Consider the following 12161-nt stretch of genomic DNA (forward strand, 5'->3'; position numbering starts at 1 on the left):
GCGATTAAGCCTTCATCTAATTAGCTCGACTGATTACCGGCACACCCACGGGATCGACCGGAAACCGATCTTGTATGCGTGCAAGAATTTATTCTTCGCCCGGTTCGAGCGATTCGTGCGGAGATTCGATGTTTACATGGCGTTTTTTACGGTGTACGATGTTAAAATAATTGATAGCTACATTTTTATGTATCTCTATATCTAATATTTTACGTACCTGGGACATGAAACCTTGGTTGGCTTGAAAAGTTACTTGAATATTTAATTGAATACGAACTTCCTGTGCTATAGTCTGTTCTTTTAGCTCTTACGAATAAATTTTTGGCGATGCTACTTGTTTCAAGCGATACTAATGGAGATTCATTGAACTTATAGCAATTTGCAATCTTTTGTGCAACTATTTTCACAGATTTTCGCTGAAGAATGCCCGTTTGACTGGGGTAATGCGAACGTGGCAGCGATACGCTTCGAACGGAATTATTATGAGCAACGTACCGAGATGATTGCTCTTATCAGGCCGATAAGCTTATTTTAACTCGCTAGTAATTAATTCTTTCGATGCTCGATGAACGGTTCAGGAAAATTTTATCTGTCAGACTGGACCGATTGTGGGACATCGCTTTTGCCGTGACAGACGTCACGCACGACGACCAGGCGATTCCTCGTCTCTTGCTATATTTTACAACATGCTGACTGCTGATAGATAATGGTAGGCAGTAAAACTTAATTTAATGGAACTTAATTAACGACAATTATGAGATTCTAAAAGCGAATATACGTATAAAATATTGTATTTGCAATCGCTTTCTCAGTCCTATTGTATTCCTTCCAACGAGAATTATCAGAAAGCAAAAGTAAACCAATATGTCTATTAATCAAACTGTCGTTACTCTAAAGAAAAATTTCAAATTATTCTCACATTTTACGATCTTCGTACTCAAGAACTCATGATGCTTCCAGGCAAAATCCACGTCAGGTGACACCATTCGAGCCAAGAATCACGATGCTCGAGGCGTTTCGAAACGGTTATAAAATCAGTGGGTGGAAGCAGCGACGATGGGGACGAGATAGAAGAGGAATCGCGTTAGAAGTCGGCGCTTTGTCGTGGTCACGGGGCTGTCAATCACCGGTGATAGGAGGCGACACATTAATCTCAGGAACAGCCCGTTGACCGCACATCGTCTTCTTCTCGGCTGCGGTCGGACAGACCCCACGACCTCGTCTCTCGCGACCCTTCTTCTTTTTTCCCCCTGTCGCTTCTCCGGCCAACGATTCACCTTGAGGGACTCGGTATTTTTTAGTAGTTACGATTATGGGTGTCCGTTGTTTGTGGAAAAGAGCCGCCAGATAAAACGATCTTCGTATAGAATATATACGTTCTCCACGCTCGCACGCGCGCACACACACGCACATACAGACAATTTCAGAAATTATCATTTATGACTTAACCTTAACCATCGTAATTTCCACCATCCAACCGCTACTTACAGAGAAAACCCGAAAACCAGCCTTGAAACCACGATGTCCACCTAGTCGCATCTCGAATAAATAAGAAACCAGATCGCTTTGAAAGTGTTGGGTCGCGTTACGGTACATTAGTCACGGTGTCGATGCGGCCGTGGTCTCGGCGTTTTCTCGGTCTACGGCACTCGCGCTCGCACGCTCGACGAGGAATATCCGATCGCGAACCGCGACGCTTGCAAAAACTGACCGGGCCTGACAAATGTCCGTGGAGGCGTAACCGGACGTCTTTACGGATGAGAAACGGACGGTGGGTTTATCCGCGTTATTAAGCGGCGCGTTTCCAGCAAGAATAGCACCATTTGTTTTGCCCGATATCGGCCAAACTAATTCGCGTTTCCCTGCCATGGACGGGACTATGGAAGCAAACCGTTGCCCTCGTATTTCGGTAATCGCGTCGTTACGATTTCTTTATCGTCGTTCAGAATTATATCGATGCATTGTATTTTTCATTCTCCTGGAATTTATCATCCAACCGCGCGATTATGAAACGTAGAAAGGAGAGATTTAACGAAGAAAATTGTTCGTCGGAAATTGGAAGGAAACGTTATGGAACACGACGAAGGTTCGGAAGGAAGAGAATCGATCGAGGCGTGCGCGAACTGGGCGAGATTTATCGGTTCGGCGTGTCGTGGGCCGCGGATCACGTAGCCGGTTAGGTCCGGAGGCAAAAGCGCGCGATTCTGGCCACCCATTCGGTCGATCGCAGGCCGATAAACGCATTATTTAATTACCGTGAGTAATTACCGATTATTACACGGCGCGGCCTGTCCCGGCGCACTGTTCGCCATTAATTACACGAACGATCGGACGAAACACTCGTTACGCAGCACTCTTTAATCGGCTGTGGACTCCGTCGGCCCGTCGCGGGACCCCCGCCCGGATGCACCACTTAATCGTGCCTCGACTGGGCCAGTTCTTCTCTTTTTCCTTTCTTTCCCTTCCATTTTTTAATCGTCTCTTTTCTTCTTTCCGCCGCACACGATCCTGTCTTTTCTTTCTCCGGTTGAACGCGCGACACTAGTTTTCTCGAATTCTTGTCACTCTTGTTCGTACACACCAGAATCACGGTCCATTCCGTTGGCATATAAATTACCAGCTAATTGGTGCGAGGGGACGCGAGAACTCTCCGCGAGCATAGATCAATCGCGGACCTTGGAAATTAGAGGACGTTGCTCGAACCGGTTGAAACGCGATCTCCAGAGAACCAGCCATTCAATTGAGATAAATGCATCTGCTCTGTCGCCTTTTTAGTTGCTCTTTGATAAACCGCCTTCGAGATGGCAGAAGGAATCCTATGGTGGTTTTGGTTGGAAGGAAAAATCTAGTAAATATAGAACCTCTATAACATAGAGATATCAGAAACAATAAAATACATAGCGCAAGACTATTTGCAAACGAAATTAAATATTACAGTCTAGCAATAGGATCTAAAACAAGTTTATTTCACGCAATTGAAATGTGTTGTAACGTAACTTAGAAGATTGGAAAATCACTCGATAAATTTAGTTGAAAGAATTCTAGTTACTATAAATCATCGATAGCTGATATCGTAGCGATCAATCGGATAATCGAGTAGTATCTTAAATGAAAATATTCCTTGTATTCATTGCGCAATTAAAGGTGAGTAACGATGAAATTAGCACGTTCGCCTGCAGCTGTTGCGAACAAGCAGAAATATATTACGATTAAAGATGGGAATCCCAAAGGGGACAACAAAAAATATGCCGTTCTTGTGACGATAAAAAAATACACTCTCTGTGAATATAAATCGTATACTAATGAGTATATGTAAATTATGTGGTCTATAGTACTCGGTTGGAACGACGCGTTGAGATCACGCGATTATTCAGGTTAGACTCGTTTAAAAATACATATTCGTTGTTTCTCGGAAAAAGTAATTTTACGAAAGGAGATGATTTTCCATGTAGCTACGCTACTCGAATCAACGTCTTCGAGAGGACATCCACTCTCTTCGTGTCGTGGCCGAAGGATCGCGCGGCAATTCTCCGGATTAGGATTAAATATTGATGGCCGGCTTGATACAGATTAATGCGCATCCTCTGGCAGCTCAATCTCCTCCGCGCAACCGAACGGCGATTTGTCTCTCGCGTTGGCCAAAACGAGGGACAGCGAAGACGCAGCCACCCCGATCGCTCTAGCCGCTTTTCTCCTGGCAACCTCGGAATGAAAAGGATAGAAGGATGTCTGATTACCACCTTGGACGTTCCACAGATCGCCGAGTCTTCTTATCTGCTCCGTTTCTCTCTTTATCTCTCGATTCCTCGCTGTTCCCTTCGTTGCCCCTGCTCGGACCGTTATGATGAACCGTGTCGCTGGGGAAGGCATTTATTCCGAGATATACTCTCCTAAGGGAATCTATTAGCGCGCCAGGATACGGCTGCCGGCTTATTTATCCCCGCGATAAGGAATTACTCGGAGAGGGGACGTAAATGAAAAATTCTATTTTCCTGCTTGATTACGGGGTTGATCGAGTTCCCATCCCTTAACTCCTTCCAATGTCGCGTTAAAATTACGAAGCTATGAATTTCTTAATTATTCGCTGGATTATTAAACGTTCTGTTGGAATTAAGTTAAGATATAAAATAGTGATAACTTCACGACACTGTGTAACGCATCAGGGACGCGAGAAATTTAGAAACGTAAATAGCTACAGACTTTTCAAATAAATACATCGATTAACCAAAACTTCTTCGATAATCAATCTGTGCTTCGTAACATTTACGTGTTACGTAAGGCTCGAATTAAACGCAGATAATCCAAGGCGAAGCAAATGGGGAATTTTGCAGGAAGAGATTACGGTTCGTTTGCATACATCGTTCGGAGAAATATTATGTGTATCGTTCAAAGAGGTCACACGATGCAAAGGTAGAAAGTAGTGGCGCAGCGGTTGAAGCAACAGCAAATTCGAGGATTCATCGACGAGCAATGGGATCATTTTTTAGTACAATCATCAACTATGGTCAACGATTCTTGAATATTCATCCGAGGACGCTGGTGTCGAGTATCGATCAACGGCTGACAGTTCGCGCCAGCTTATATATCTGCGCGATAAATCTCGCTTTAGCGAATCTATCGAGATTCGTTTGCTCGCAATAATTTTATCCGCGGCGTCGATAAACCGCGCAAACTAACGGACCGGGCGTCCGTGATTCCTGGGTGAATCAACCTGAAAGCCACTCGGGTCTCTCGACATTTCGCGATTGCGATCCTCACACGATATTTCTTGGAATGTCTTTCTGAAAGTACGTTACGATCATTCCATCGGCAATGTAATCAATCCCATTGTTGGATAATTGTAACGTTCGATAAATGTAATTACGAAAGATCGAAGTCGCTTTGATAAAAACCATTCGAATATCGATATATAGCAGCTTACTTAGTATAGAAGAATAATCTACCAGACGGACATCTTTCTTGCGAATTTTATTCATCTACGCTCTTCAGAAAAAATATATTACAACAGACATTGTCCTGCAACGATTCTACGCGACATTCCATTACCAATATTCACCGATGATCTATCGACTATTAAAAACATGGATGACACCCCAGATGAGCGATTTCCACATGGAACGCATCGACGTTCATGCGCTGACGGTTTACGGAAGGCGTCGCGGCGCGTGCAAGACACTGCGGGCAGAGAGGTTGGGGCGGGGGATGTTCGGCGAGCGCGTGTCGTCGCTCGAAGCCGGCAGTGAAAATGGTTTGTGCCAGAAAGTCTCGGATAAGTTAAACACGGGCCGTAGGCCGGAGGCGTCGTAAAGCGCCGCGGCGCCTTCGTGTTTACGCGGAGACGTCGAGGCCCACCAACCGCGTCATCCCTTTCCATCGACGCCGCTATCCTCGTCCTCGTCTCTCCGATACCACGTTCGATCGTTCCGATTCACTCTACTTATTTCTCGTCTATTTTCGCCCGCGTGACAAATCTCTCTATGTCGGCCGGATTTATCGAGCGACATTCTGGCCCGTGCCGTGCCCATATGGTAGCCACGCGAGCTATTTCGGGTGTCGAGGTGCGATCTCCGGCTTTCCCCTCGCCCAACATCGTCGATCGCTTTCCGATCGCGATAAGCAATCGTTCAGGTATTCGAGAAAGTTGCTTTCGAACTGATAGAGGTGCTTACGAAGGGTAGAATGGAATAGAGGACGTACGTAAACGGATGTAGCTGAAAACGGTGTATGTCAGTTCGCTGATATCTCGCATAAAAGTGTGGTGTACTTATAGTTATTAAAAATTTTGACATTACCTATACGACTACTTGCGTGAAGTTTTATAGCTGTATTTATGCTCCAATAATCGTTTCTCGGTTGATCTATATTAAGAAGGATCTGGTACTGCTCGAAAAGCAAACAGAAATCGATATACGTAATTTTCGTACGTTCAACTCTCTTTAGATTGAAGATATTTTTTTTCTCTTATTTGCACGTCTGCAAAAATAATTGGTTTTATGAATGAATTGCTCCTTATTCGATTCACTGCGTTAGAAGGAGCGTAAATTTGCATATGCTAACCTTTCGCATTACGTGACCGAGTTAATTATTCCGTATCAACGTAAAAGAACAATTTGCAATTCAATTACGTCACTGTAACTCGTAACATATCCTGATAAGATAATATTAAAATAGGAAACATGTTCGCAACAAGTTGTTTGATGTGCTACAAGTGTTATCTACGCGACTACAATATTCTAATTGTCAGGCAGTGTCTAGCGCGACAGCCGAGTCTACGTACGGATTCTGATTAGCATGACCAGTCGATTAATAATAATAGTACAGAGTGGCACACGAGCAACGCGCAACTTGGAATACTACGTTTCGACGCGACGTTCCAAGAATCACGATGAATTTCAAAGTTTCAAAGACGAGCTTTAGAAGCTTCGCGATGACAAAACTCTGCCATAGAACGATATCTTCTTATCATTCTTTGTCATTCTTAGCCTTTGTCAAAGTAAAGTCAATCCACCTAAGAGCAAAATGAAAGAAGAGAAAAAATAATAATTCAAGGGAAGAATTTTAAGCAGATCGAAAAGGACGATCTCGCGGTCAGCAAACGGAACGATGATTTACGAGCTTGCGTTCAGTCGTTGGAATTTGTCAGTCCTCCTCTGTGAACGCCCATCGGTGTTCCCGACCTTTCGATATCGATCTTCCTTCACATTATCTCTCTGCTATACCTACCTACCGATGGAAGTCTATCGGACAAGGAAACCGCTAAGAAGAAAAAAAGGACGGAAAGAGGAAAAGAGAGAGACCGAATGAAGGAAGAACGAGCTGAGCGGCGTAAAAGCCGCGTTCCCTCCACGCAGAGAAAAACTAAGTCTTAATAAAGCAGAGAGGCAAGATAAATCGGTGCATTAGCATCTCACCAGGCGTGATTCATGGTGACGGTGCGACCAGGCTGGAGACCGACCATGGAATATGATATATCGTCATTAGCATCGGTTTCGTATTAGAACAAATAGCCGCGCGTTTTAGCCCTTAAAAGGCGCGACGTGTCCCGGCCCTTAATGGCCTGTAATGCACCCCCGGAAAACTCCGACAGGAGAAACGGTGTCGCGGTGACTTGTGCTTTCCTCGGCCATCTGCCTGGAAGCTTTGTTTCACCATTGAGCCGACCATTGGGGTTCGTCGTCCCTAGCGGAGACGCGGCTTCGTTTTTCTTCGAAATAAACACGGCGGGTGATGCACAAGAGGGAGGCGGATTCTCGAAAGTGTAAAGTATTCGATATTCTTTCAAATTGCAAAGTAAGTTGTATATTTTATTAGTAAAATCTTTAAATATCGTTTAATTCGGACGCGAACAAACGTAACTAACCTGGAAGGTTTCGAATCTTCCACTTGTACGCATCCTATAAACTACGTACGAATAGTGGAAACCTAAACGCAGAACGATTTATTTCTAGAAGAACGAAATCGATTCTAAACAACGTCTCTCATTAGTCACAGAGCCGCTCGAGAACACCCGACCTCGATTCACAGATGTTTCCCTCTGACTGTGTTCCACTGATTAGAACCGTCTCGTCGCTTTATTTCCATAATCATTTCCCTGAAACCGTTTCTCAAGCAAAAGAAACTCGCGGCGAGAATAGTTTGCCGCTCGAGACTCGCCGTGGCAATTATAGGCAAATTTATTCCCACTTCTCGTGTAAACGTGCAAACATTCGACGTCCCGGTATCTCTAGCTGGTGGATAGCGCGACATACAGAGGGTGAGCAACCCCTTGATCCGACGTAATTCACGGTTTGCCGGTGCATTTATTAGCGTGTCACTCGGGGCGACGCCTTCCTAGTGATTTATCGCGCACGCGCCGAGACGCGTAGATCTCGGACTCGCTGGCGCGAGGCCAGAGTTCGACGGGCATCTTCGTCGCCCGCGGCCGACCTTCCTTCGTCTTCCAGCTGCCGAATCGACCGCGCAGATGGAGACGCAGATGGTGCCTCCCGATCCTCGCCACGACCGCTGGCTGTCTTTCTTCCTGGAGTTTAGTTTAGCTGAAGACGACGATGATTGGTTGGATGATTTGGTATATATAACGTTGGCTTAATAAGGGGTGTTGAGACCGAAGGTGGGTGCGTGTAAAGGGTGAGGTTAGGAATGGGGAGATTTTGAGAATCTTTTTCGGCCAGACTGGATGATGATACGACAGTGAAAACGGTCATTTGTATGGTAGTTTGGAAGATGATGGATCGGTGTACGCAGTTTTCTAGTATTTAACCTTTAAATACGTAGCGTTTTAAGGGTGAAATTTTAAGGGTCTTTCTAAAGTGAAGATGTAACGGTGAAAATGGTCATTTGCCTGATATTTCCAAAGATGGATGAACCTACGCGGTTCTTAGTGTTTGAAGGGGATAGAAAATTGTAGAAGAGAGGAATTCTTACGTTACGTGGAATTACGAAGAGAAAGATTTTGTTTTCTCGTTAAATAACACCATCTTCGTCGCATTCCACCGCGTATCGACCGCTACGATCGTCTTCTTTAATCTCGCACGCGAAACTAGCAAAATCCGGCGTAACAAAGTTCATACGTACGTGCATGTAATAAATAGTTAGAGCATCATGGTGGACGATTAACCAGCAGGCTTTCTTTCGATCATCCTTGCATCCTCCGGATACGCATACTTTAAATTCCGACGCTCTTCGCCGTATCCAGATCCAGAGAAAGAGAAGGATAGAAAAGAAGAGTAAACGATTTAACATGGTCAGAGAAAATTTCCCGAAGTTCGCCTCCGATACTTTACCTGGTTGCAAGCTACTCATCTACGTTCTCGATCCACGTCAATTAAACGTTTTTCACCGGTTGTCCGGCCGATGGATCTCAACCACGACCTCGATGCATCGCGTGTGCATCGACGGTCCACGATCGTATGCCCGTGAATTGCGCCTTTGATGATAATCACCACCGTTCCTTGCTGCTCGAACCACCTTCTTATGGGTCTTCCTCCATTTTTGCGAGCGCAACGGTGCTGGGGTTAGTTGGGTGCGCGTATCTTTCGAACGTACACAGCATGATGCGATAACTCTGATCGGTTCGAATATTCATATCGTTTGAAGACATTTGACGAAATTTTAACGACGAAAGCCAGCTACTGTAATATAATAGAAGCAATAACTTTTCACTGGCGAAAGATTTTCAGAGATTTCAAAGCGTCAGCCAGAGAATCAAATGGAATAGTTTCCTCCGGAGCATCGTTCCATCAAACGCGGATCTTCGCTGAAGGAACGGAACTTGGAAATTATTCGACTTGCAAAGTACGAAAGCGCAAACTGAAAAACTGGTACTGGGACGTTCGGGTACCGATGGAGAAAAATCGAAGGAATCATTAGCGACGATATCGACGTGGAGTCTCCACGCGCGACGCTTTCTCGGTGAAAACTGTATCGAACTGGTCGACGAGACAGACACGTCCCATCGATATAAATAAAGTATCCGTGGGGTGATAGAGCGTCCGCGGGCGGCTGACACAACGAACAGGGCAAATGAAAAATGCCGAGACGGCCGATCAATGTAAATATATTCATGACGTGGGGTGGATGAGCGGCCACGGGGATGCCGGATACACGTATACGCGCGCGTGGACTTTTATAGGATGGGGCTGGCTTTCTCGTCGACGACTCGATGCCACTCGGACGGCACATAATTCACTCTTTGGCAGCTCATTACAATTTAAAAAGGCTTTTGTCAGTGTACTATACCCGGAGCCGTGATTTCTTACGAGCTCGCCACTTGCTCTCGCGTCAGGGGCCTGTCACCTTTGGGACTGCGAAACGAGCGTTCCTCGAGGACCTCGTGAAGCAAGAGGGACCGGATACCGCGTCCTTCCACGAACCACCGACGAACTCCTTAATTCGACGGATGGGTACCGGCGTCGCCTGTCTCCTTCGTTTCTGACTTTCTCTTTGCCATTAGTCGACCATTGTTTGGGTTTTGACAAAATTAGGAAAGTAATTTTGACAAAATTAGGAAGTTTAACGGCGGTAGAAGGAAGATTTTATAGGATTTAAAACGGTAAAAACGAAGGCAGTTGTCTCGTGGATGATGTTTGTTCTATCGTTTCAAGTGGATCGGAGTATTAACAGTTGACTTCTTGTACTCGGATTTCTCTGTTGGATAATAATCATTCGTTAGATCGTTCAAATATCTTTAATTGCAAAGCTTCCGCAATTAGTTTTAGAAGCTAACCCTGGTCACGACGAACAGGAAGAGCCGCTCTCCACCGACGATGATTTTTAAGATTATTGTTCGAAGGGAATCACGGTTGCCGTCACGAGTATACGAGGATCGAATCGCGATCCGTGTGTCACGGTGTACACGGTTTAACACGACAGCTATTCCGCAATTCCAAAACGAACGGACGTTTTCGAACGACAAATCGCCGTACCCGAGACGCGCCCGGTTTTTTGCCCGACCGTACGAAAGAAACCGGTCTGTGGGCGAAGAACAAAAGGGGCAGTGACGAGTCGCCCGGTTACCCGGCATTTCTAATTCTCCGTCTGGTTCGATCAGCCATGTCGAAAGAGAAATGACTCCGCTCGCGTTTTCGAGACCGATTCCGAGCAATTACTGGGAGATCGTCTTTTGTACGGGGCGATCTTGATGAATGGTCCGGCCAGATCTGTGTCGACAGAGTCATCGCCTAAAACGTAGCTGAATCGGAACGAGGGAACGCGGGGAACGATCGGTGAGAGGAATTCCGAGTATCTGCCTTTCGTGCTTGACGTTTATTTCAGTTACGTTTCGTGTCGTGACGAAGATTCTTATTAAGTGGACCGAGGTGTCCTATTCTGACGTGAATGACAGAGGCAATTGCTAGTGGTTAGATATTCTTCGGAATAACATTTCAAAAGTTTCTTCCGTAAATTGGATCAGCTTTGTTACAACACTTCAGTTTTTGCACACAAGGATCGTTATAATACGTTCACGTTGAACGAATGTATGAGAATAAAATTTCTAAAAATCGTATTAATCGTACTAATTCTTTGGCAAGAAAAGCATAGATAAGAAAAGATATGCCTCTTGTGAAATATTTTCAAATAACTCGCATAATATACACCCTCTATTTTTTTCGTAGAAGAAAGTAACGGCAGGAGGGCGTGTTTTTTGCGACATACTTGTCCCTCTCGTGTTAAGCTCAAGAAAAAGGCAAGAAGAAGAGGCTGCTGGAAGGAAAATGCAACTGCGTCCCCATGGGACGTGACCGAAGCCCGAAATTGATATGTATTCCGTGGCACGGCGCGTCCAATCTATCGCGGGTCAAGCAACCGGAATTTTAAGCGCGATACACGCCATCGTACATCGAGATCTTCCCCTAAACGTCGATACGATGCTTTGTTCGCTCCATATACAGGGTGACTCGGGTGGACCTTTAAACAGCTAAGGACGATCTTCTCGTAAGAATAATTTAGAATCTGATTCGAATTCTTTCTTATCGATTTTTATGCCAATCGACTGGCCAAGTAAAAATCATTCAGGACTATAGTACTATCATCGTTTAAAAAAATTACACCATAAAGGATTAAATTATTACTATAAGTTTTCTCTCTTGCTGCAAAGCAATAAGGAAGTTATACAATCGTGACCTCCGCTGGGTTAACGAAGGATTGTTTGTTAAAAATTTCACGCAACGAGCTACACCCTGTATACTCCATAGCGTGCCGCTATGGAACGACTTCCATAGCGAACGAGCTGATCAACGACGAACCAGTCGGCCGATCGTTCCTCTTCCACGTTCTGAAACTTACGAGGACATAAAGCACACCCCCCGTATATATCCGGGCGATCCGTATGCATACGCGCGCGCGCGCCTGGCCATCCTGCGGATCGCGTGCGCGGAGAAGGGTGGAATCCTGGCCGCGAAGGGACGCCGCTGGTCATCCTCGGAAAATTGAATTTCGTCCCAGAGGGCCACCCGGATGAAGTATGCTGACAGTTGGAAAATTTGCGTTTAACCGGGTGCACGCGATCCCAACACGGAAATCTTCGCCGACCTCTTGTTGATCGAGAATGGATCTCGGACTAGGAGACACCGGTTTGCCACGGTTTCTCTTGCACCAGATTTTTCTTAGGCTCGAGCTTGATTTGGGTTAAAAATTTGGTGCAGTTGGTGCAATGAAACAAA

At 45.3% G+C, this 12161-nt stretch overlaps 1 protein-coding gene across 2 annotated transcripts in view; it reads right to left on the minus strand.

The window, feature by feature from the left end:
• Nucleotides 1–12161, minus strand: part of LOC126915242 (zinc finger protein basonuclin-2-like) — a 262874-nt gene that overhangs the window by 162352 nt on the left and 88361 nt on the right. The window lies entirely within an intron of this gene.

The sequence above is a fragment of the Bombus affinis genome, chromosome 4, assembly GCF_024516045.1.
Source record: "Bombus affinis isolate iyBomAffi1 chromosome 4, iyBomAffi1.2, whole genome shotgun sequence".
Taxonomy (NCBI): Eukaryota; Metazoa; Arthropoda; class Insecta; order Hymenoptera; family Apidae; genus Bombus; species Bombus affinis.